Source organism: Salvelinus alpinus, chromosome 7 (assembly GCF_045679555.1).
Source record: "Salvelinus alpinus chromosome 7, SLU_Salpinus.1, whole genome shotgun sequence".
NCBI classification, from domain to species: domain Eukaryota; kingdom Metazoa; phylum Chordata; class Actinopteri; order Salmoniformes; family Salmonidae; genus Salvelinus; species Salvelinus alpinus.
In genome coordinates, this window is record NC_092092.1 from 65978478 (window position 1) to 66002051 (window position 23574).

The 23574-nt window shown below is 44.6% G+C and overlaps 1 protein-coding gene across 1 annotated transcript in view; it reads right to left on the minus strand.

Annotated features, from left to right (window-relative positions):
- LOC139581496 (X-linked interleukin-1 receptor accessory protein-like 2) overlaps positions 1-23574 on the minus strand; it is a 431652-nt gene that overhangs the window by 97865 nt on the left and 310213 nt on the right. The window lies entirely within an intron of this gene.

Genomic DNA, 23574 nt, shown 5'->3' on the forward strand with positions numbered 1-23574 from the left:
CTAAACAGCTTCTACCCCCAAGCCATAAGACTCCTGAACATCTAATCAAATGACTATTTGCACTGCACTATATACAGGGGGTACCGGTACAGAGTCAATGTGCGGGGGCACCCCCCTCTTTAACGCTGCTGCTACTTTCTATTATTATCTATGCATAGTCACTTTAATAACTCTGCCTACATGTACATATTACCTCAATTACCTCGACTAACCGGCACATTGACTCTGTACCGGTACCCCCTGTATATAGTCTCGCTATTGTTATTTTACTGCTGCTCTTTAACTACTTGTTACTTTTATTTCTTATTCTTATTCATATTTTTTAAACTGCATTGTTGGTTAGGGGCTTGTAAGTAAGCATTTCACTGTATTCTGCGCATGTGACAATTTGATTTGAAGTCTGAACTTTCAAAGCCAATTTAAACTGTCAGAATATTACCTATGGTTAATGTAATCCTTGTATAATACAAGACAAATGTGCAGCATGAAAAGCTTAAATCGCAGTTGCACTGAATATAAAAATGACTGTATTGAATATAAAGTGCAAAGTCGGTGAAAATATTGACTCCGCATTCACTGTATACACAACCACTAATGATATAAAGAGCAATAAGGTTAGCTTGTTCTGCATATCTGGCAGAGTGCAGTTAACTCTACCCATTCACCAGGAGACTCAGAGTAACCTTCAACTCAAGGACAGAGAAAAAAATGGTATGTTATGAATTTTATTTTATCTTTTTGGCCACCATTTAATTTGGTCTCTCCATTGTATGAGGGATGAAGCTGGGACCCCTCATCCATCTTGGGGAGGACAGCCGCAGCTTTAGCATTCAAATGAAAGCTATCATTCTTGTCAAGCAAGGAGCCAGAGAGCACACATGCCTGCAGACCCATAGCCACTTAATATTCTCCATCCGGCAGGACAACCCTCACAGGACGCCGGCCCTTCCCGGCCCCTCTGCAGCCCCTGAGCTCATGTAGGTCACCTCGGCCGGACCCCTATCTGCGGCAGCACCTTGCTCCTGAGAGCTCAGCCCCCTCAGCTCAGCGGCCCAAGAGATAACACTCCAACACACAAATGAAGTATTAACATATTGTACATGGCCATGCTTAGGCCTATTAATAATACTCTTCAAAGGGAATGCATCAAACAGTGTGGCTATTGTATGGGAATGTTCTGAACTTTTTATTTACCACTGCAGTTTGGTACTGCACATCTGCAAATTCCCATGCAGAGTTCTGCTCATGAACTTCAAAGTAAGCAACCCTGGGCTGCTCTGAGGAAAGTCCATATGATCATTGCTTTCTTTATCATAGTACTTAGCATGTTTTGCTTTTTAAAGGAGGGGTAAAATTCTCAAATATTATGTTATTTAAGATCTAACAAATCATTTCCACCCGGTTGCACTATTTACCACCCTGTCTGTTTCCCTTCATGGATTTTCAGTGCTCCTGTTGCAATATTCAGTATGCTTGTTAATATCCACTTTGCTTGTTAATATCCACTTTGCTAATGAACTACAGCGAGATGCTGAGCTTTCTTGTGTTGTAAATGGATTCAGAGTTACATTTTCATTGGAAATAACACTACTGGAGCAGGTTGTGAAATATTTCCTTCAGAGCAGTAACGTCTGTGATGTTTTCCAATGGCCCTCTGAAAACATGCCAGCGTATTATCACAGGTACTTATTGTGTAAGTAAAGTGGTCAAACAATATAGGATATCTCAAAGGACAGGAATATAAAATACAGGTATTGGGTCTGTGTGAATGGTTCTCTGCTTTTAGAAGGTCAATTCATTAACCCTTCCATTGTTTAACACCTAATTTGAACTGCAAATGTCCCAGTTACCCACTGATATGTGTAAAAGGACAAGCAGAAACGTTGTGTTTTGGAGCTTAGACACAGAGTGAGTAGAGGCTGTGTTAGTGTCGCATCTGATTGTCTAATCAGAGCTGTGTATCATTTGAGAGTGTATTGAAACACATTGACACTGATCATTGAACTTATTTCTGCTTGACATACATATCCGGATTGATGTGTGTTGCTTGTTAATAAATTATATATCCATTTTTGAAGACATACACATCCGACTCCACTTTGTAATAGTCCCACTCCCCAACAGCAGTCTTAGCATCCTCTTGAGTGCAATTGCATCAGTAATGTGTAGTCTGAAGGTATTAGCACCCCTAATACCCATGTAGTTAGACCTACTAATACCCATTTAGTTAGACCTACTAATACCCATTTAGTTAGACCTACTAATACCCATTTAGTTAGACCTACTAATACCCATTTAATTAGACCTACTAATACCCATTTAATTAGACCTACTAATACCCATTTAGTTAGACCAACTAATACCCATTTAGTTATACCTACTAATACCCATTTAGTTAGACCTACTAATACCCATTTAGTTAGACCTACTAATACCCATTTAGTTAGACCTACTAATACCCATTTAGTTAGACCAACTAATACCCATTTAGTTATACCTACTAATACCCATTTAGTTATACCTACTAATACCCATTTAGTTAGACCTACTAATACCCATTTCAGACAGAATATGTGGTATGTTACCTATAAAAAAAAAATTATATGACCCCCTTTCAAAGGGACCCCGCATTTACTTATTTGCAGGTATACATACCCCTTTTACACAGTATTCAACATTATTCTGACCTCTGGACATAGACAATTATTTTATTGGGTTCAGCATTCAAATGTGCTTATTAGTGGCTGGTGTTACCTAATCTGCTTCTATTGTATTTGTAGAAGTGGTAGGGGGAATACTTTGAAACAGTTACATTGTTTCTGTCTTTGTCAGGTTATACAATCTGCTAGGATGGGATTTTACATCCACAGAGATCTAGAGAACAGCATATGTGCTTGTTTGATACAATCTTGCTACAGACATCAAAACACCAATGGACAAAGAACAACTTCTCCCAAATATGTCTACAAAGGTACCATTGTGCTTTGCGAAATTTCTCCTCCTCAAGAATATATTACATAAAGTTAAACTACTGAATAGATCAACTTGCATTTTTCTTGTTCCGACAATGTTCCAATACCGTGTGGACTTATTTTATCTACCTTGTCTGACGTGTATCATTTAGACAATGGTTGAATATCGGCTCTGAGGACATACAGAAACTCAGATAAAGCTCAACATCTCCAAAAGTTTTGAATCAAAGCTATTAAGATTTTTTTTTGCAGTCACCTGCTTTAGGCGAGGTATGATCACCCTTGACGAGTTGCCATGGAAATGAATCCCTTATCAACTTATAGAAGTGTCATTAAATAAATTAAAAATCACATTCTCCAACCCCTCCAGTTATCCTGGATAATTACTTAATCTCTATTTGTGAGAGTGGCCCCTGGTCTCCTGTTGGACTGGGCTGTGGGGAGGTCTCCTGTGTGGATTGAGATAGTAATGAGGTCATTCCAGGCACTATGGGGGACTGGCTACTCCACAGGTGGGTGTAGCGCTCACATTCCATTAGGCCAAGCGTATGCACATCGCTCCTCACCACGTCCTCAAATTAGAGTCCTAATCAGCTGCATTCAATGTCATTATCCTTCGATGTGAACACAAGCTGCTAACAGACAAACAAAATGACACGACACAAAATAAAACAAAGGTGAAGTGATTAGTAATGGTCAGTGTCCCTGTGAGAGAGAACTGCCTCAACCAGAGGCATCCAACCCACAACAAACTCAGCACCAGCACAACAACATTATAAAGCATCCTCTCCGCAGAAAGATGTCTTCATCATTTATTTGTTGAATAAAAAATCTCACTACGACAAGAGGGGTACTTGTTGACACTTACAGCCAGTTTACAGAGTATTCCTCAAGCGTAACATATTCCAAGCAGATGGCAAAATTGCCTTTAAAAGTTCAATGCAGCCATTATTTTTATCTCAATATCAAATCATTTCTGGGTAACAATTAATTACCTTAATATGATTGTTTTCAATAAAAATAAACAAAAATAGCTTCTTAGCAATCAAATTTCAATCAATCAATCAAATGTATTAATAAAGCCATTTTTACATCAGCAGATGTCACAAAGTGCTATACAGAAACCCAGCCTAAAACCCCAAACAGCAAGCAATGCAGAGGTAGAAGCACAGTAACTAGGAAAAACTCCCTAAAAAGGCAGGAACCTAGAAAGAAACCTAGAGAGGAGCCAGGCTCTGAGGGGTGGCCAGTCCTCTTCTGGCTGTGCCGGGTGGAGATTATAAGAGTACATGGCCATTAAGGCAAGATTGTTCTTCAAGATGTTCAAACGTTTATAGATGACCAGCATGGTCAAATAATAATCACAGTGGTTGTAGAGGATGCAACAGGTCAGTACCTCAGGAGTAAATGTCAGTTGGCTTTTCATAGCCGAGCAAAGGGCAATTTCTCAAGCAAGAATTTTGATAGAACTGTGTGGGAGTGGTCTGAGTGGGAAGGGGAAAACTGCAAATGAGTTGTTATTGGCAGAGAGGGCTGGAACTGTCTTTCTTATTGGTCTATTAACTAATTCACCGCATGGTGATGTCACCACGGAAGTCCAAATCTCCATCCCACCAAAACAGGCTGAAATGTCAGGCGGCCTTTTCAAACAGCTCTTACACTAAAAGGGCATTATCATAATTTTCACAATTTCACAGAATTGTTACAACCTCATAGTGTGGAAATGCATGTATATGTAAAACACAGGGAAAAGCATGTTTTTGACTGTACTGGGCCTTTAAAGTGACTTGTAGTAATCTTTCAGAGATGAAAAGGGATTGAACTGATGTTCCTTGGTTGATGTGATGCGAACTCCTGCTTGCTTCTTGGATTTAATTAGCAGAAGTACCATTATTACCCTGGTCAAGTAGCTAGTGATCAAAAGACGGTTATTGATTATAAAAATTATTACCTTGGAGGTTTAGGGGCCTTGTGTGACTAAGCTTGTGTTGTCCTACAGTAAGTATTTAAGCTGTAGGGGAGAGCTGTGACATGGCAAACAACGGAGTTCAAAAGAACATGTGACCACAGAGCCACACCGACACCATAGATGTTATCACACCAAGACCAAATAGTTGATCACACTGTTACATCTATCAGAAGATAGAGCACACACTTATGTGGATATGATTCACATGATAAAATATACAATATGTATGTGTATAGCTAGGGTTGCAAGATTTGGGTCATTTTCCCAAAAATCCTGGTCAGTGGATTCAGGATTTCCAACTTATTACCTCCTGATTCTGGTAAATCTTGGAACAGGGGTTTCAGGAAAACCTGGGAATTCTGGGAACGTTTCCAGAATTTGGCAACCTTATATACTATAGCCTTTAATGTTCACTGACCATGTTCACTGACCAAAAAACTCTGTTCCTTAGATATGGTCACCCAGAAATGACCTGTTAATATTTTATGAAGCTCTACGTCACATACTATGAAAACTCAAACAATCAATAAAGCTTTATTTGGCGAGACGTTTAGTTGAGTGCATGCATGGAGAGGGTAATGAATGGGCAAGCATACCTTCGGGACATCTTAATGACTAATTGAAGATGCCACGAACTACTGTATGTAGCTGACAGTTCCATGGATTCACTACACAGTCCTCTACCTGTATCTCTGTGGAGTACTGTACATCTCTGCGGATAAAACAGAAGGGACTGTCATAGTAATTTCTCCATAAGCATGGGTTTTGCAGGCACTTAATTTAATAGTTCAAGTACTGTAGGATTCCATGATGATATTGGGAGATTAATCTCTCTCTCTCTCTCTCGCTCTGAAATTATTGTAAATCTCCATCTTGTTCTTGCTCATTTTATTTCCCTCTCATCATCTCTTTCTCTCCTTTCCTTTTCTCTCTCTCTGAAATAATTATACATCTAAATGGACTAACAAGTCCAATTCATATTTCTTTAGCCTGTAAAACATTCATATTCATTTTTACATTAGTCTGTGCTAATAGGAATCTCAACATCATGTTTGTGTACCCATCATTAAACATCATACAAAGTCTGAGCAACATTATTTAGATGTAATAAAACAAAGAACTACGTGTTTCTCTCAGCATTTTAACTACAACTCTTGTTAGGGACAATGCTCATTATACACAACAAACAAACAAAGTGTATTGAATGGGTATAACATAATGACTTATATTATAGTCATAACCACTTCCTCTCTCCTTCACACTACTACCATGTCCTCTCCCATTCATAATACTACCATGTACTCTCCCCTTCATAATACTACCATGTACTCTCCCCTTCATAATACTACCATGTCCTCTCCCCTTCACACTACTACCATGTACTCTCCCCTTCATACTACCACAATGTCTTCTCCCCTTCATACTACTACCATGTCCTCTCCTTCATACTACTACCATGTCCTCTCCTTCATACTACTACCATGTCCTCTCCTTCATACTACTACCAGGTCCTCTCCCCTTCATACTACTACCATGTCCTCTCCCCTTCACACTACTACCATGTACTCTCCCCTTCATACTACTACCATGTCCTCTCCCCTTCACACTACTACCATGTCCTCTCCTTCATACTACTACCATGTCCTCTCCCCTTCACACTACTACCATGTCCTCTCCCCTTCATACTACTACCATGTTCTCTCCTTCATACTACTACCATGTCCTCTCCCCTTCATACTACTACCATGTCCTCTCCTCTTCATACTACTACCATGTCCTCTCCTCTTCATACTACTACCATGTCCTCTCCCCTTCATACTACTACCATGTCCTCTCCCCTTCATACTACTACCATGTCCTCTCCCCTTCATACTACTACCATGTCCTCTCCTTCATACTACTACCATGTCCTCTCCCCTTCATACTACTACCATGTCCTCTCTCCTTCATACTACTACCATGTCCTCTCCCCTTCATACTACTACCATGTCCTCTCCCCTTCATACTACTACCATGTCCTCTCCCCTTCATACTACTACCATGTCCTCTCCCCTTCATACTACTACCATGTCCTCTCCCCTTCATACTACTACCATGTCCTCTCCCCTTCATACTACTACCATGTCCTCTCCCCTTCATACTACTACCATGTCCTCTCCCCTTCATACTACTACCATGTCCTCTCCCCTTCATACTACTACCATGTCCTCTCCCCTTCATACTACTACCATGTCCTCTCCCCTTCATACTACTACCATGTCCTCTCCCCTTCATACTACTACCATGTCCTCTCCCCTTCATACTACTACCATGTCCTCTCCCCTTCATACTACTACCATGTCCTCTCCCCTTCATACTACTACCATGTCCTCTCTCCTTCATACTACTACCATGTCCTCTCCCTCATACTACTACCATGTCCTCTCCCCTTCATACTACTACCATGTCCTCTCCCCTTCATACTACTACCATGTCCTCTCCCCTTCATACTACTACCATGTCCTCTCCTTCATACTACTACCAAGTCCTCTCCCCTTCATACTACTACCATGTCCTCTCCCCTTCATACTACTACCATGTCACCTCCTTCATACTACTACCATGTCCTCTCCCCTTCATACTACTACCATGTCCTCTCCTTCATACTACTACCATGTCCTCTCCTTCATACTACTACAATGTCCTCTCCTTCATACTACTACCATGTCCTCTCCCCTTCATACTACTACCATGTCCTCTCCCCTTCATACTACGACCATGTCCTCTCCCCTTCATACTACGACCATGTCCTCTCCCCTTCATACTACTACAATGTCCTCTCCTTCATACTACTACCATGTCCTCTCCCCTTCACACTACTACCATGTCCTCTCCTTCATACTACTACCATGTCCTCTCCTCTTCATACTACTACCATGTCCTCCCCTTCATACTACTACCATGTCCTCTCCTTCATACTACTACCATGTCCTCTCCTTCATACTACTACCATGTCCTCTCCTTCATACTACTACCATGTCCTCCCCTTCATACTACTACCATGTCCTCTCCTCTTCATACTACTACCATGTCCTCCCCTTCATACTACTACCATGTCCTCTCCTTCATACTACTACCATGTCCTCTCCTTCATACTACTACCATGTCCTCTCTCCTTCATACTACTACCATGTCCTCTCCCCTTCATACTACTACCATGTTCTCTCTCCTTCATACTACCACCATGTCCTCTCCCCTTCATACTACTACCATGTCCTCTCCCCTTCATACTACTACCATGTCCTCTCCCCTTCATACTACTACCATGTCCTCTCCTTCATACTACTACCATGTCCTCTCCCCTTCATACTACTACCATGTCCTCTCCCCTTCATACTACTACCATGTCCTCTCCTTCATACTATTACCATGTCATCTCCCCTTCATACTACTACCATGTCCTCTCCTTCATACTACTACCATGTCCTCTCCTTCATACTACTACCATGTCCTCTCCTTCATACTACTACCACCATGTCCTCTCCCCTTCATACTACTACCATGTCCTCAACCCTTCATACTACTACCATGTCCTCAACCCTTCATACTACTACCATGTCCTCAACCCTTCATACTACCACCATGTCCTCTCCCCTTCATACTACCACCATGTCCTCTCCATTTCATACTACTACCATGTCCTCTCCTTCATACTACTACCATGTCCTCTCCTTCATACTACTACCATGTCCTCTCCTTCATACTACTACCATGTCCTCTCCCCTTCATACTACCACCATGTCCTCTCCCCTTCATACTACTACCATGTCCTCTCCTTCATACTACTACCATGTCCTCTCCTTCACACTACTACCATGTCCTCTCCCCTTCACACTACTACCATGTCCTCTCCTTCACACTACTACCATGTTCTCTCTCCTTCATACTACCACCATGTCCTCTCCCCTTCATACTACTACCATGTCCTCTCCCCTTCATACTACTACCATGTTCTCTCTCCTTCATACTACCACCATGTCCTCTCCCCTTCATACTACTACCATGTCCTCTCCCCTTCATACTACTACCATGTCCTCTCCCCTTCACACTACTACCATGTCCTCTCCCCTTCACACTACTACCATGTCCTCTCCCCTTCATACTACTACCATGTCCTCTCTCCTTCATACTACTACCATGTCCTCTCTCCTTCATACTACTACCATGTCCTCTCCCCTTCATACTACTACCATGTCCTCTCTCCTTCATACTACTACCATGTCCTCTCCTCTTCATACTACTACCATGACCTCTCCCCTTCATACTACTACCATGTCCTCTCCCCTTCATACTACTACCATGTCCTCTCCCCTTCATACTACTACCATGTCCTCTCCCCTTCACAATACTACCATGTCCTCTCCCCTTCATACTACTACCATGTCCTCTCCCCTTCATACTACTACCATGTCCTCTCCCCTTCATACTACTACCATGTCCTCTCCCCTTCATACTACTACCATGTCCTCTCCCCTTCATACTACTACCATGTCCTCCCCTTCATACTACTACCATGTACTCTCCCCTTCATACTACTACCATGTCCTCTCCTCTTCATACTACTACCATGTCCTCTCCCCTTCATACTACTACCATGTCCTCTCCCCTTCATACTACTACCATGTCCTCTCCCCTTCATACTACTACCATGTCCTCCCCTTCATACTACTACCATGTACTCTCCCCTTCATACTACTACCATGTACTCTCCCCTTCATACTACTACCATGTCCTCTCCTCTTCATACTACTACCATGTCCTCTCCCCTTCATACTACTACCATGTCCTCTCCCCTTCATACTACTACCATGTCCTCTCCCCTTCATACTACTACCATGTCCTCTCCCCTTCATACTACTACCATGTCCTCTCCCCTTCATACTACTACCATGTCCTCTCCCCTTCATACTACTACCATGTCCTCTCCTCTTCATACTACTACCATGTCCTCTCCCCTTCATACTACCACCATGTCCTCTCTCCTTCATACTACTACCATGTCCTCTCCCCTTCATACTACTACCATGTCCTCTCCTATTCATACTGCTACCATGTCCTCTCCTTCATACTACTACCATGTCCTCTCCTTCATACTACTACCATGTCCTCTCCCCTTCATACTACTACCATGTCCTCTCCCCTTCATACTACTACCATGTCCTCTCCCCTTCATACTACTACCATGTCCTCTCCCCTTCATACTACTACCATGTCCTCTCCCCTTCATACTACTACCATGTCCTCTCCCCTTCATACTACCACCATGTCCTCTCCCCTTCATACTACTACCATGTCCTCTCCCCTTCATACTGCTACCATGTCCTCTCCCCTTCATACTACTACCATGTCCTCTCTCCTTCATACTACTACCATGTCCTCTCCCCTTCATACTACTACCATGTCCTCTCCCCTTCATACTACTACCATGTCCTCTCCCCTTCATACTACTACCATGTCCTCTCCCCTTCATACTACCACCATGTCCTCTCCCCTTCATACTACTACCATGTCCCCTCTCCTTCATACTACTACCATGTCCTCTCCTTCATACTACTACCATGTCCTCTCCCCTTCATACTACTACCATGTCCTCTCCCCTTCATACTACTACCATGTCCTCTCCCCTTCATACTACTTCCATGTCCTCTCCCCTTCATACTACTACCATGTCCTCTCCCATTCATACTACTACCATGTCCTCTCCCATTCATACTACTACCATGTCCTCTCCCCTTCATACTACTACCATGTCCTCTCTCCTTCATACTACTACCATGTCCTCTCCCCTTCATACTACTACCATGTCCTCTCCCCTTCATACTACTACCATGTCCTCTCCTTCATACTACTACCATGTCCTCTCTCCTTCATACTACTACCATGTCCTCTCCCCTTCATACTACTACCATGTCCTCTCCCCTTCATACTACTACCATGTCCTCTCCCCTTCATACTACTACCATGTCCTGTCTCCTTCATACTACTACCATGTCCTCTCCCCTTCATACTACTACCATGTCCTCTCCCCTTCATACTACTACCATGTCCTCTCCTTCATACTACTACCATGTCCTCTCTCCTTCATACTACTACCATGTCCTCTCCCCTTCATACTACTACCATGTCCTCTCCTCTTCATACTACTACCATGTCCTCTCCTTCATACTACTACCATGTCCTCTCCTTCATACTACTACCATGTCCTCTCCTTCATACTACTACCATGTCCTCTCCTTCATACTACTACCATGTCCTCTCCTTCATACTACTACCATGTCCTCTCCTCTTCATACTACTACCATGTCCTCTCCTCTTCATACTACTACCATGTCCTCTCCCCTTCATACTACTACCATGTCCTCTCCCCTTCATACTACTACCATGTCCTCTCCTTCATACTACTACCATGTCCTCTCCTTCATACTACTACCATGTCCTCTCGTCTTCATACTACTACCATGTCCTCTCTCCTTCATACTACTACCATGTCCTCCCCTTCATACTACTACCATGTCCTCTCCCCTTCATACTACTACCATGTCCTCTCCCCTTCATACTACTACCATGTCCTCTCTCCTTCATACTACTACCATGTCCTCCCCTTCATACTACTACCATGTCCTCTCCCCTTCATACTACTACCATGTCCTCTCCCCTTCATACTACTACCATGTCCTCTCCTTCATACTACTACCATGTCCTCTCCCCTTCATACTACTACCATGTCCTCTCCCCTTCATACTACTACCATGTCCTCTCCCCTTCATACTACTACCATGTCCTCTCGTCTTCATACTACTACCATGTCCTCTCCCCTTCATACTACTACCATGTCCTCTCCTTCATACTACTACCATGTCCTCCCTTTCATACTACTACCATGTCTTCTCCTTCATACTACTACCATGTCCTCTCCTCTTCATACTACTACCATGTCCTCTCCCTTTCATACTACTACCATGTCCTCTCCCCTTCATAATACTACCATGTCCTCTCCCGTTCATACTACTACCATGTCCTCTCCCCTTCATACTACTACCATGTCCTCTCCCTTTCATACTACTACCATGTCCTCTCCTCTTCATACTACTACCATGTCATCTCCCCTTCATACTACTACCATGTCCTCTCCCTTCATACTACTACCATATCCTCCCCTTCATACTACTACCATGTCCTCTCCTTCATACTACTACCATGTCCTCTCCTCTTCATACTACTACCATGTCCTCTCCTCTTCATACTACTACCATGTCCTCTCACCTTCATTCTACTACCATGTCCTCTCCTCTTCATACTACTACCATGTCCTCTCCCCTTCATACTACTACCATGTCCTCTCCCCTTCATACTACCACCATGTCCTCTCCCCTTCATACTACTACCATGTCCTCTCCTTCATACTACTACCATGTCCTCTCCCCTTCAAACTACTACCATGTCCTCTCCTTCATACTACTACCATGTCCTCTCCCCTTCATACTACTACCATGTCCTCTCCCCTTCATACTACTACCATGTCCTCTCCCCTTCATACTACTACCATGTCCTCTCCCCTTCACACTACTACCATGTCCTCTCCCCTTCATACTACTACCAGGTCCTCTCCTCTTCATACTACTACCATGTCCTCTCCCTTTCATACTACTACCATGTCCTCTCCCCTTCATAATACTACCATGTCCTCTCCCCTTCATACTACTACCATGTCCTCTCCTTCATACTACTACCATGTCCTCTCCCCTTCATACTACTACCATGTCCTCTCCTTCATACTATTACCATGTCCTCTCCCCTTCATACTACTACCATGTCCTCTCCCCTTCATACTACTACCATGTCCTCTCCCCTTCATACTACTACCATGTCCTCTCCCCTTCATACTACTACCATGTCCTCTCCCCTTCATACTACTACCATGTCCTCTCCCCTTCATACTACTACCATGTCCTCTCCCCTTCATACTACTACCATGTCCTCTCCCCTTCATACTACTACCATGTCCTCTCCCCTTCATACTACTACCATGTCCTCTCCCCTTCATACTACTACCATGTCCTCTCCCCTTCACACTACTACCATGTCCTCTCCCCTTCACACTACTACCATGTCCTCTCCCCTTCATACTACTACCATGTCCTCTCCTCTTCATACTACTACCATGTCCTCTCCCTTTCATACCACTACCATGTCCTCTCCCCTTCATACTACTACCATGTCCTCTCCCCTTCATACTACTACCATGTCCCCTCCCCTTCATACTACTACCATGTCCTCTCCCCTTCATACTACCACCATGTCCTCTCCCCTTCATACTACTACCATGTCCTCTCCTTCATACTACTACCATGTCCTCTCCCCTTCATACTACTACTACCATGTCCTCCCCTTCATACTACTACCATGTCCTCTCCTTCATACTACTACCATGTCCTCTCCTTCATACTACTACCATGTCCTCTCCCCTTCATACTACTACCATGTCCTCTCCTTCATACTACTACCATGTCCTCCCCTTCATACTACTACCATGTCCTCTCCTCTTCATACTACTACCATGTCCTCTCCCCTTCATACTACTACCATGTCCTCTCCCCTTCATACTACTACCATGTCCTCTCGTCTTCATACTACTACCATGTCCTCTCCCCTTCATACTACTACCATGTCCTCTCCTTCATACTACTACCATGTCCTCCCTTTCATACTACTACCATGTCTTCTCCTTCATACTACTACCATGTCCTCTCCTCTTCATACTACTACCATGTCCTCTCCCTTTCATACTACTACCATGTCCTCTCCCCTTCATAATACTACCATGTCCTCTCCCCTTCATACTACTACCATGTCCTCTCCCCTTCATACTACTACCATGTCCTCTCCCTTTCATACTACTACCATGTCCTCTCCTCTTCATACTACTACCATGTCATCTCCCCTTCATACTACTACCATGTCCTCTCCTTCATACTACTACCATATCCTCCCCTTCATACTACTAAAATGTCCTCTCCTTCATACTACTACCATGTCCTCTCCTCTTCATACTACTACCATGTCCTCTCCTCTTCATACTACTACCATGTCCTCTCCCCTTCATTCTACTACCATGTCCTCTCCTCTTCATACTACTACCATGTCCTCTCCCCTTCATACTACTACCATGTCCTCTCCCCTTCATACTACCACCATGTCCTCTCCCCTTCATACTACTACCATGTCCTCTCCTTCATACTACTACCATGTCCTCTCCCCTTCAAACTACTACCATGTCCTCTCCTTCATACTACTACCATGTCCTCTCCCCTTCATACTACTACCATGTCCTCTCCCCTTCATACTACTACCATGTCCTCTCCCCTTCATACTACTACCATGTCCTCTCCCCTTCACACTACTACCATGTCCTCTCCCCTTCATACTACTACCAGGTCCTCTCCTCTTCATACTACTACCATGTCCTCTCCCTTTCATACTACTACCATGTCCTCTCCCCTTCATAATACTACCATGTCCTCTCCCCTTCATACTACTACCATGTCCTCTCCTTCATACTACTACCATGTCCTCTCCCCTTCATACTACTACCATGTCCTCTCCTTCATACTATTACCATGTCCTCTCCCCTTCATACTACTACCATGTCCTCTCCCCTTCATACTACTACCATGTCCTCTCCCCTTCATACTACTACCATGTCCTCTCCCCTTCATACTACTACCATGTCCTCTCCCCTTCATACTACTACCATGTCCTCTCCCCTTCATACTACTACCATGTCCTCTCCCCTTCATACTACTACCATGTCCTCTCCCCTTCATACTACTACCATGTCCTCTCCCCTTCATACTACTACCATGTCCTCTCCCCTTCATACTACTACCATGTCCTCTCCCCTTCACACTACTACCATGTCCTCTCCCCTTCACACTACTACCATGTCCTCTCCCCTTCATACTACTACCATGTCCTCTCCTCTTCATACTACTACCATGTCCTCTCCCTTTCATACCACTACCATGTCCTCTCCCCTTCATACTACTACCATGTCCTCTCCCCTTCATACTACTACCATGTCCCCTCCCCTTCATACTACTACCATGTCCTCTCCCCTTCATACTACCACCATGTCCTCTCCCCTTCATACTACTACCATGTCCTCTCCTTCATACTACTACCATGTCCTCTCCCCTTCATACTACTACTACCATGTCCTCCCCTTCATACTACTACCATGTCCTCTCCTTCATACTACTACCATGTCCTCTCCTTCACACTACTACCATGTCCTCTCCCCTTCATACTACTACCATGTCCTCTCCTTCATACTACTACCATGTCCTCCCCTTCATACTACTACCATGTCCTCTCCTCTTCATACTACTACCATGTCCTCTCCCCTTCATACTACTACCATGTCCTCTCCCCTTCATACTACTACCATGTCCTCTCCTTCATACTACTACCATGTCCTCTCCTTCATACTACTACCATGTCCTCTCCTCTTCATACTACTACCATGTCCTCTCCCCTTCATACTACTACCATGTCCTCTCCTTCATACTACTACCATGTCCTCCCCTTCATACTACTACCATGTCCTCTCCTTCATACAACTACCATGTCCTCTCCTCTTCATACTACTACCATGTCCTCTCCCCTTCATACTACTACCATGTCCTCTCCCCTTCATACTACTACCATGTCCTCTCCCCTTCATACTACTACCATGTCCTCTCCCCTTCATACTACTACCATGTCCTCTCCCCTTCATACTACTACCATGTCCTCTCCCCTTCACACTACTACCATGTCCTCTCCCCTTCACACTACTACCATGTCCTCTCCCCTTCATACTACTACCATGTCCTCTCCTCTTCATACTACTACCATGTCCTCTCCCTTTCATACCACTACCATGTCCTCTCCCCTTCATACTACTACCATGTCCTCTCCCCTTCATACTACTACCATGTCCCCTCCCCTTCATACTACTACCATGTCCTCTCCCCTTCATACTACCACCATGTCCTCTCCCCTTCATACTACTACCATGTCCTCTCCTTCATACTACTACCATGTCCTCTCCCCTTCATACTACTACTACCATGTCCTCCCCTTCATACTACTACCATGTCCTCTCCTTCATACTACTACCATGTCCTCTCCTTCATACTACTACCATGTCCTCTCCCCTTCATACTACTACCATGTCCTCTCCTTCATACTACTACCATGTCCTCCCCTTCATACTACTACCATGTCCTCTCCTCTTCATACTACTACCATGTCCTCTCCCCTTCATACTACTACCATGTCCTCTCCCCTTCATACTACTACCATGTCCTCTCGTCTTCATACTACTACCATGTCCTCTCCCCTTCATACTACTACCATGTCCTCTCCTTCATACTACTACCATGTCCTCCCTTTCATACTACTACCATGTCTTCTCCTTCATACTACTACCATGTCCTCTCCTCTTCATACTACTACCATGTCCTCTCCCTTTCATACTACTACCATGTCCTCTCCCCTTCATAATACTACCATGTCCTCTCCCCTTCATACTACTACCATGTCCTCTCCCCTTCATACTACTACCATGTCCTCTCCCTTTCATACTACTACCATGTCCTCTCCTCTTCATACTACTACCATGTCATCTCCCCTTCATACTACTACCATGTCCTCTCCTTCATACTACTACCATATCCTCCCCTTCATACTACTACCATGTCCTCTCCTTCATACTACTACCATGTCCTCTCCTCTTCATACTACTACCATGTCCTCTCCTCTTCATACTACTACCATGTCCTCTCACCTTCATTCTACTACCATGTCCTCTCCTCTTCATACTACTACCATGTCCTCTCCCCTTCATACTACTACCATGTCCTCTCCCCTTCATACTACCACCATGTCCTCTCCCCTTCATACTACTACCATGTCCTCTCCTTCATACTACTACCATGTCCTCTCCCCTTCAAACTACTACCATGTCCTCTCCTTCATACTACTACCATGTCCTCTCCCCTTCATACTACTACCATGTCCTCTCCCCTTCATACTACTACCATGTCCTCTCCCCTTCATACTACTACCATGTCCTCTCCCCTTCACACTACTACCATGTCCTCTCCCCTTCATACTACTACCAGGTCCTCTCCTCTTCATACTACTACCATGTCCTCTCCCTTTCATACTACTACCATGTCCTCTCCCCTTCATAATACTACCATGTCCTCTCCCCTTCATACTACTACCATGTCCTCTCCTTCATACTACTACCATGTCCTCTCCCCTTCATACTACTACCATGTCCTCTCCTTCATACTATTACCATGTCCTCTCCCCTTCATACTACTACCATGTCCTCTCCCCTTCATACTACTACCATGTCCTCTCCCCTTCATACTACTACCATGTCCTCTCCCCTTCATACTACTACCATGTCCTCTCCCCTTCATACTACTACCATGTCCTCTCCCCTTCATACTACTACCATGTCCTCTCCCCTTCATACTACTACCATGTCCTCTCCCCTTCATACTACTACCATGTCCTCTCCCCTTCATACTACTACCATGTCCTCTCCCCTTCATACTACTACCATGTCCTCTCCCCTTCACACTACTACCATGTCCTCTCCCCTTCACACTACTACCATGTCCTCTCCCCTTCATACTACTACCATGTCCTCTCCTCTTCATACTACTACCATGTCCTCTCCCTTTCATACCACTACCATGTCCTCTCCCCTTCATACTACTACCATGTCCTCTCCCCTTCATACTACTACCATGTCCCCTCCCCTTCATACTACTACCATGTCCTCTCCCCTTCATACTACCACCATGTCCTCTCCCCTTCATACTACTACCATGTCCTCTCCTTCATACTACTACCATGTCCTCTCCCCTTCATACTACTACTACCATGTCCTCCCCTTCATACTACTACCATGTCCTCTCCTTCATACTACTACCATGTCCTCTCCTTCACACTACTACCATGTCCTCTCCCCTTCATACTACTACCATGTCCTCTCCTTCATACTACTACCATGTCCTCCCCTTCATACTACTACCATGTCCTCTCCTCTTCATACTACTACCATGTCCTCTCCCCTTCATACTACTACCATGTCCTCTCCCCTTCATACTACTACCATGTCCTCTCCTTCATACTACTACCATGTCCTCTCCTTCATACTACTACCATGTCCTCTCCTCTTCATACTACTACCATGTCCTCTCCCCTTCATACTACTACCATGTCCTCTCCTTCATACTACTACCATGTCCTCCCCTTCATACTACTACCATGTCCTCTCCTTCATACAACTACCATGTCCTCTCCTCTTCATACTACTACCATGTCCTCTCCCCTTCATACTACTACCATGTCCTCTCCCCTTCATACTACTACCATGTCCTCTCCCCTTCATACTACTACCATGTCCTCTCCTTCATACTACTACCATGTCCTCTCCTCTTCATACTACTACCATGTCCTCTCCCCTTCATACTACTACCATGTCCTCTCCTTCATACTACTACCATATCCTCCCCTTCATACTACTACCATGTCCTCTCCTTCATACTACTACCATATCCTCCCCTTCATACTACTACCATGTCCTCTCCTCTTCATACTACTACCATGTCCTCTCCTCTTCATACTACTACCATGTCCTCTCCCCTTCATACTACTACCATGTCCTCTCCCCTTCATATTACCACCATGTCCTCTCCCCTTCATACTACTACCATGTCCTCCCCTTCATACTACTACCATGTCCACTCCTTCATACTACTACCATGTCCTCTCCCCTTCATACTACTACCATGTCCTCTCCCCTTCACACTACTACCATGTCCTCTCCCCTTCACACTACTACCAAGTCCTCTCCCCTTCATACTACTACCATGTCCTCTCTCCTTCATACTACTACCATGTCCTCTCCTCTTCATACTACTACCATGTCCTCTCCCAATCATACTACTACCATGTCCTCTCCCCTTCATACTACTACCATTTCCTCTCCCCTTCATAATACTACCATGTCCTCTCCCCTTCATACTACTACAATGTCCTCTCCTCTTCATAATACTACCATGTCCTCTCCCATTCATACTACTATCATGTCCTCTCCCCTTCATACTACTACCATGTCCTCTCCCCTTCATAATACTACCATGTCCTCTCCCATTCATACTACTACCATGTCCTCTCCCCTTCATACTACTACCATGTCCTCTCCCCTTCATACTACTACCATGTCCTCTCCCCTTCATACTACTACCATGTCCTCTCCCCTTCATACTACTACCATGTCCTCTCCCCTTCATACTACTACCATGTCCTCTCCCCTTCACACTACTACCATGTCCTCTCCCCTTCACACTACTACCATGTCCTCTCCTCTTCATACTACTACCATGTCCTCTCCCCTTCATACTACTACCATGTCCTCTCCCCTTCATACTACCACCATGTCCTCTCCCCTTCATACTACTACCATGTCCTCTCCCCTTCATACTACTACCATGTCCTCCCCTTCATACTACTACCATGTCCTCTCCCCTTCATACTACTACCATGTCCTCCCCTTCATACTACTACCATGTCCTCCCCTTCATACTACCACCATGTCCTCTCCCCTTCATACTACTACCATGTCCTCTCCCCTTCATACTACTACCATGTCCTCTCTCCTTCATACTACTACCATGTCCTCTCCCCTTCATACTACTACAATGTCCTCTCCCCTTCATACTACTACCATGTCCTCTCCCCTTCATACTACTACCATGTCCTCTCTCCTTCATACTACTACCATGTCCTCTCCCCTTCATACTACTACCATGTCCTCTCCCCTTCATACTACTACCATGTCCTCTCCCCTTCATACTACTACCATGTCCTCTCCCCTTCATACTACTACCATGTCCTCTCTCCTTCATACTACTACCATGTCCTCTCCGCTTCATACTACTACCATGTCCTCTCCCCTTCATACTACTACCATGTCCTCTCCCCTTCATACTACTACCATGTCCTCTCCCCTTCATACTACTACCATGTCCTCTCCTTCATACTACTACCATGTCCTCTCCCCTTCATACTACTACCATGTCCTCTCTCCTTCATACTACTACCATGTCCTCTCCCCTTCATACTACTACCATGTCCTCTCCCCTTCATACTACTACCATGTCCTCTCCCCTTCATACTACTACCATGTCCTCTCCTCTTCATACTACTACCATATCCTCCCCTTCATACTACTACCATGTCCTCTCCTTCATACTACTACCATGTCCTCTCCTTCATACTACTACCATGTCCTCTCCCCTTCATACTACTACCATGTCCTCTCCCCTTCATACTACTACCATGTCCTCTCCCCTTCATACTACTACCATGTCCTCTCCCCTTCATACTACCACCATGTCCTCTCCCCTTCATACTACTACCATGTCCTCTCCCCTTCATACTACCACCATGTCCTCTCCCCTTCATACTACTACCATGTCCTCTCCCCTTCATACTACTACCATGTCCTCTCCCCTTCATACTACCACCATGTCCTCTCCCCTTCATACTACTACCATGTCCTCTCCTTCATACTACTACCATGTCCTCTCCCCTTCATACTACTACTACCATGTCCTCCCCTTCATACTACTACCATGTCCTCTCCTTCATACTACTACCATGTCCTCTCCTTCATACTACTACCATGTCCTCTCCCCTTCATACTACTACCATGTCCTCTCCTTCATACTACTACCATGTCCTCCCCTTCATACTACTACCATGTCCTCTCCTCTTCATACTACTACCATGTCCTCTCCCCTTCATACTACTACCATGTCCTCTCCCCTTCATACTACTACCATGTCCTCTCCTTCATACTACTACCATGTCCTCTCCTTCATACTACTACCATGTCCTCTCCTCTTCATACTACTACCATGTCCTCTCCCCTTCATACTACTACCATGTCCTCTCCTTCATACTACTACCATGTCCTCCCCTTCATACTACTACCATGTCCTCTCCTTCATACTACTACCATGTCCTCTCCTCTTCATACTACTACCATGTCCTCTCCCCTTCATACTACTACCATGTCCTCTCCCCTTCATACTACTACCATGTCCTCTCCTTCATACTACTACCATGTCCTCTCCTCTTCATACTACTACCATGTCCTCTCCCCTTCATACTACTACCATGTCCTCTCCTTCATAATACTACCATATCCTCCCCTTCATACTACTACCATGTCCTCTCCTTCATACTACTACCATGTCCTCTCCTCTTCATACTACTACCATGTCCTCTCCTCTTCATACTACTACCATGTCCTCTCCCCTTCATACTACTACCATGTCCTCTCCCCTTCATATTACCACCATGTCCTCTCCCCTTCATACTACTACCATGTCCTCTCCTTCATACTACTACCATGTCCTCCCCTTCATACTACTACCATGTCCTCTCCTTCATACTACTACCATGTCCTCTCCCCTTCATACTACTACCATGTCCTCTCCCCTTCATAATACTACCATGTCCTCTCCCCTTCATACTACTACAATGTCCTCTCCTCTTCATAATACTACCATGTCCTCTCCCATTCATACTACTATCATGTCCTCTCCCCTTCATACTACTACCATGTCCTCTCCCCTTCATAATACTACCATGTCCTCTCCCATTCATACTACTACCATGTCCTCTCCCCTTCATACTACTACCATGTCCTCTCTCCTTCATACTACTACCATGTCCTCTCCCCTTCATACTACTACCATGTCCTCTCCCCTTCATACTACTACCATGTCCTCTCCCCTTCATACTACTACCATGTCCTCTCCCCTTCATACTACTACCATGTCCTCTCCTTCATACTACTACCATGTCCTCTCCCCTTCATACTACTACCATGTCCTCTCTCCTTCATACTACTACCATGTCCTCTCCCCTTCATACTACTACCATGTCCTCTCCCCTTCATACTACTACCATGTCCTCTCCCCTTCATACTACTACCATGTCCTCTCCTCTTCATACTACTACCATATCCTCCCCTTCATACTACTACCATGTCCTCTCCTTCATACTACTACCATGTCCTCTCCTTCATACTACTACCATGTCCTCTCCCCTTCATACTACTACCATGTCCTCTCACCTTCATACTACTACCATGTCCTCTCCCCTTCATACTACTACCATGTCCTCTCCCCTTCATACTACCACCATGTCCTCTCCCCTTCATACTACTACCATGTCCTCTCCCCTTCATACTACCACCATGTCCTCTCCCCTTCATACTACTACCATGTCCTCTCCCCTTCATACTACTACCATGTCCTCTCCCCTTCATACTACCACCATGTCCTCTCCCCTTCATACTACTACCATGTCCTCTCCTTCATACTACTACCATGTCCTCTCCCCTTCATACTACTACTACCATGTCCTCCCCTTCATACTACTACCATGTCCTCTCCTTCATACTACTACCATGTCCTCTCCTTCATACTACTACCATGTCCTCTCCCCTTCATACTACTACCATGTCCTCTCCTTCATACTACTACCATGTCCTCCCCTTCATACTACTACCATGTCCTCTCCTCTTCATACTACTACCATGTCCTCTCCCCTTCATACTACTACCATGTCCTCTCCCCTTCATACTACTACCATGTCCTCTCCTTCATACTACTACCATGTCCTCTCCTTCATACTACTACCATGTCCTCTCCTCTTCATACTACTACCATGTCCTCTCCCCTTCATACTACTACCATGTCCTCTCCTTCATACTACTACCATGTCCTCCCCTTCATACTACTACCATGTCCTCTCCTTCATACTACTACCATGTCCTCTCCTCTTCATACTACTACCATGTCCTCTCCCCTTCATACTACTACCATGTCCTCTCCCCTTCATACTACTACCATGTCCTCTCCTTCATACTACTACCATGTCCTCTCCTCTTCATACTACTACCATGTCCTCTCCCCTTCATACTACTACCATGTCCTCTCCTTCATAATACTACCATATCCTCCCCTTCATACTACTACCATGTCCTCTCCTTCATACTACTACCATGTCCTCTCCTCTTCATACTACTACCATGTCCTCTCCTCTTCATACTACTACCATGTCCTCTCCCCTTCATACTACTACCATGTCCTCTCCCCTTCATATTACCACCATGTCCTCTCCCCTTCATACTACTACCATGTCCTCTCCTTCATACTACTACCATGTCCTCCCCTTCATACTACTACCATGTCCTCTCCTTCATACTACTACCATGTCCTCTCCTTCATACTACTACCATGTCCTCTCCCATTCATACTACTATCATGTCCTCTCCCCTTCATACTACTACCATGTCCTCTCCCCTTCATAATACTACCATGTCCTCTCCCATTCATACTACTACCATGTCCTCTCCCCTTCATACTACTACCATGTCCTCTCTCCTTCATACTACTACCATGTCCTCTCCCCTTCATACTACTACCATGTCCTCTCCCCTTCATACTA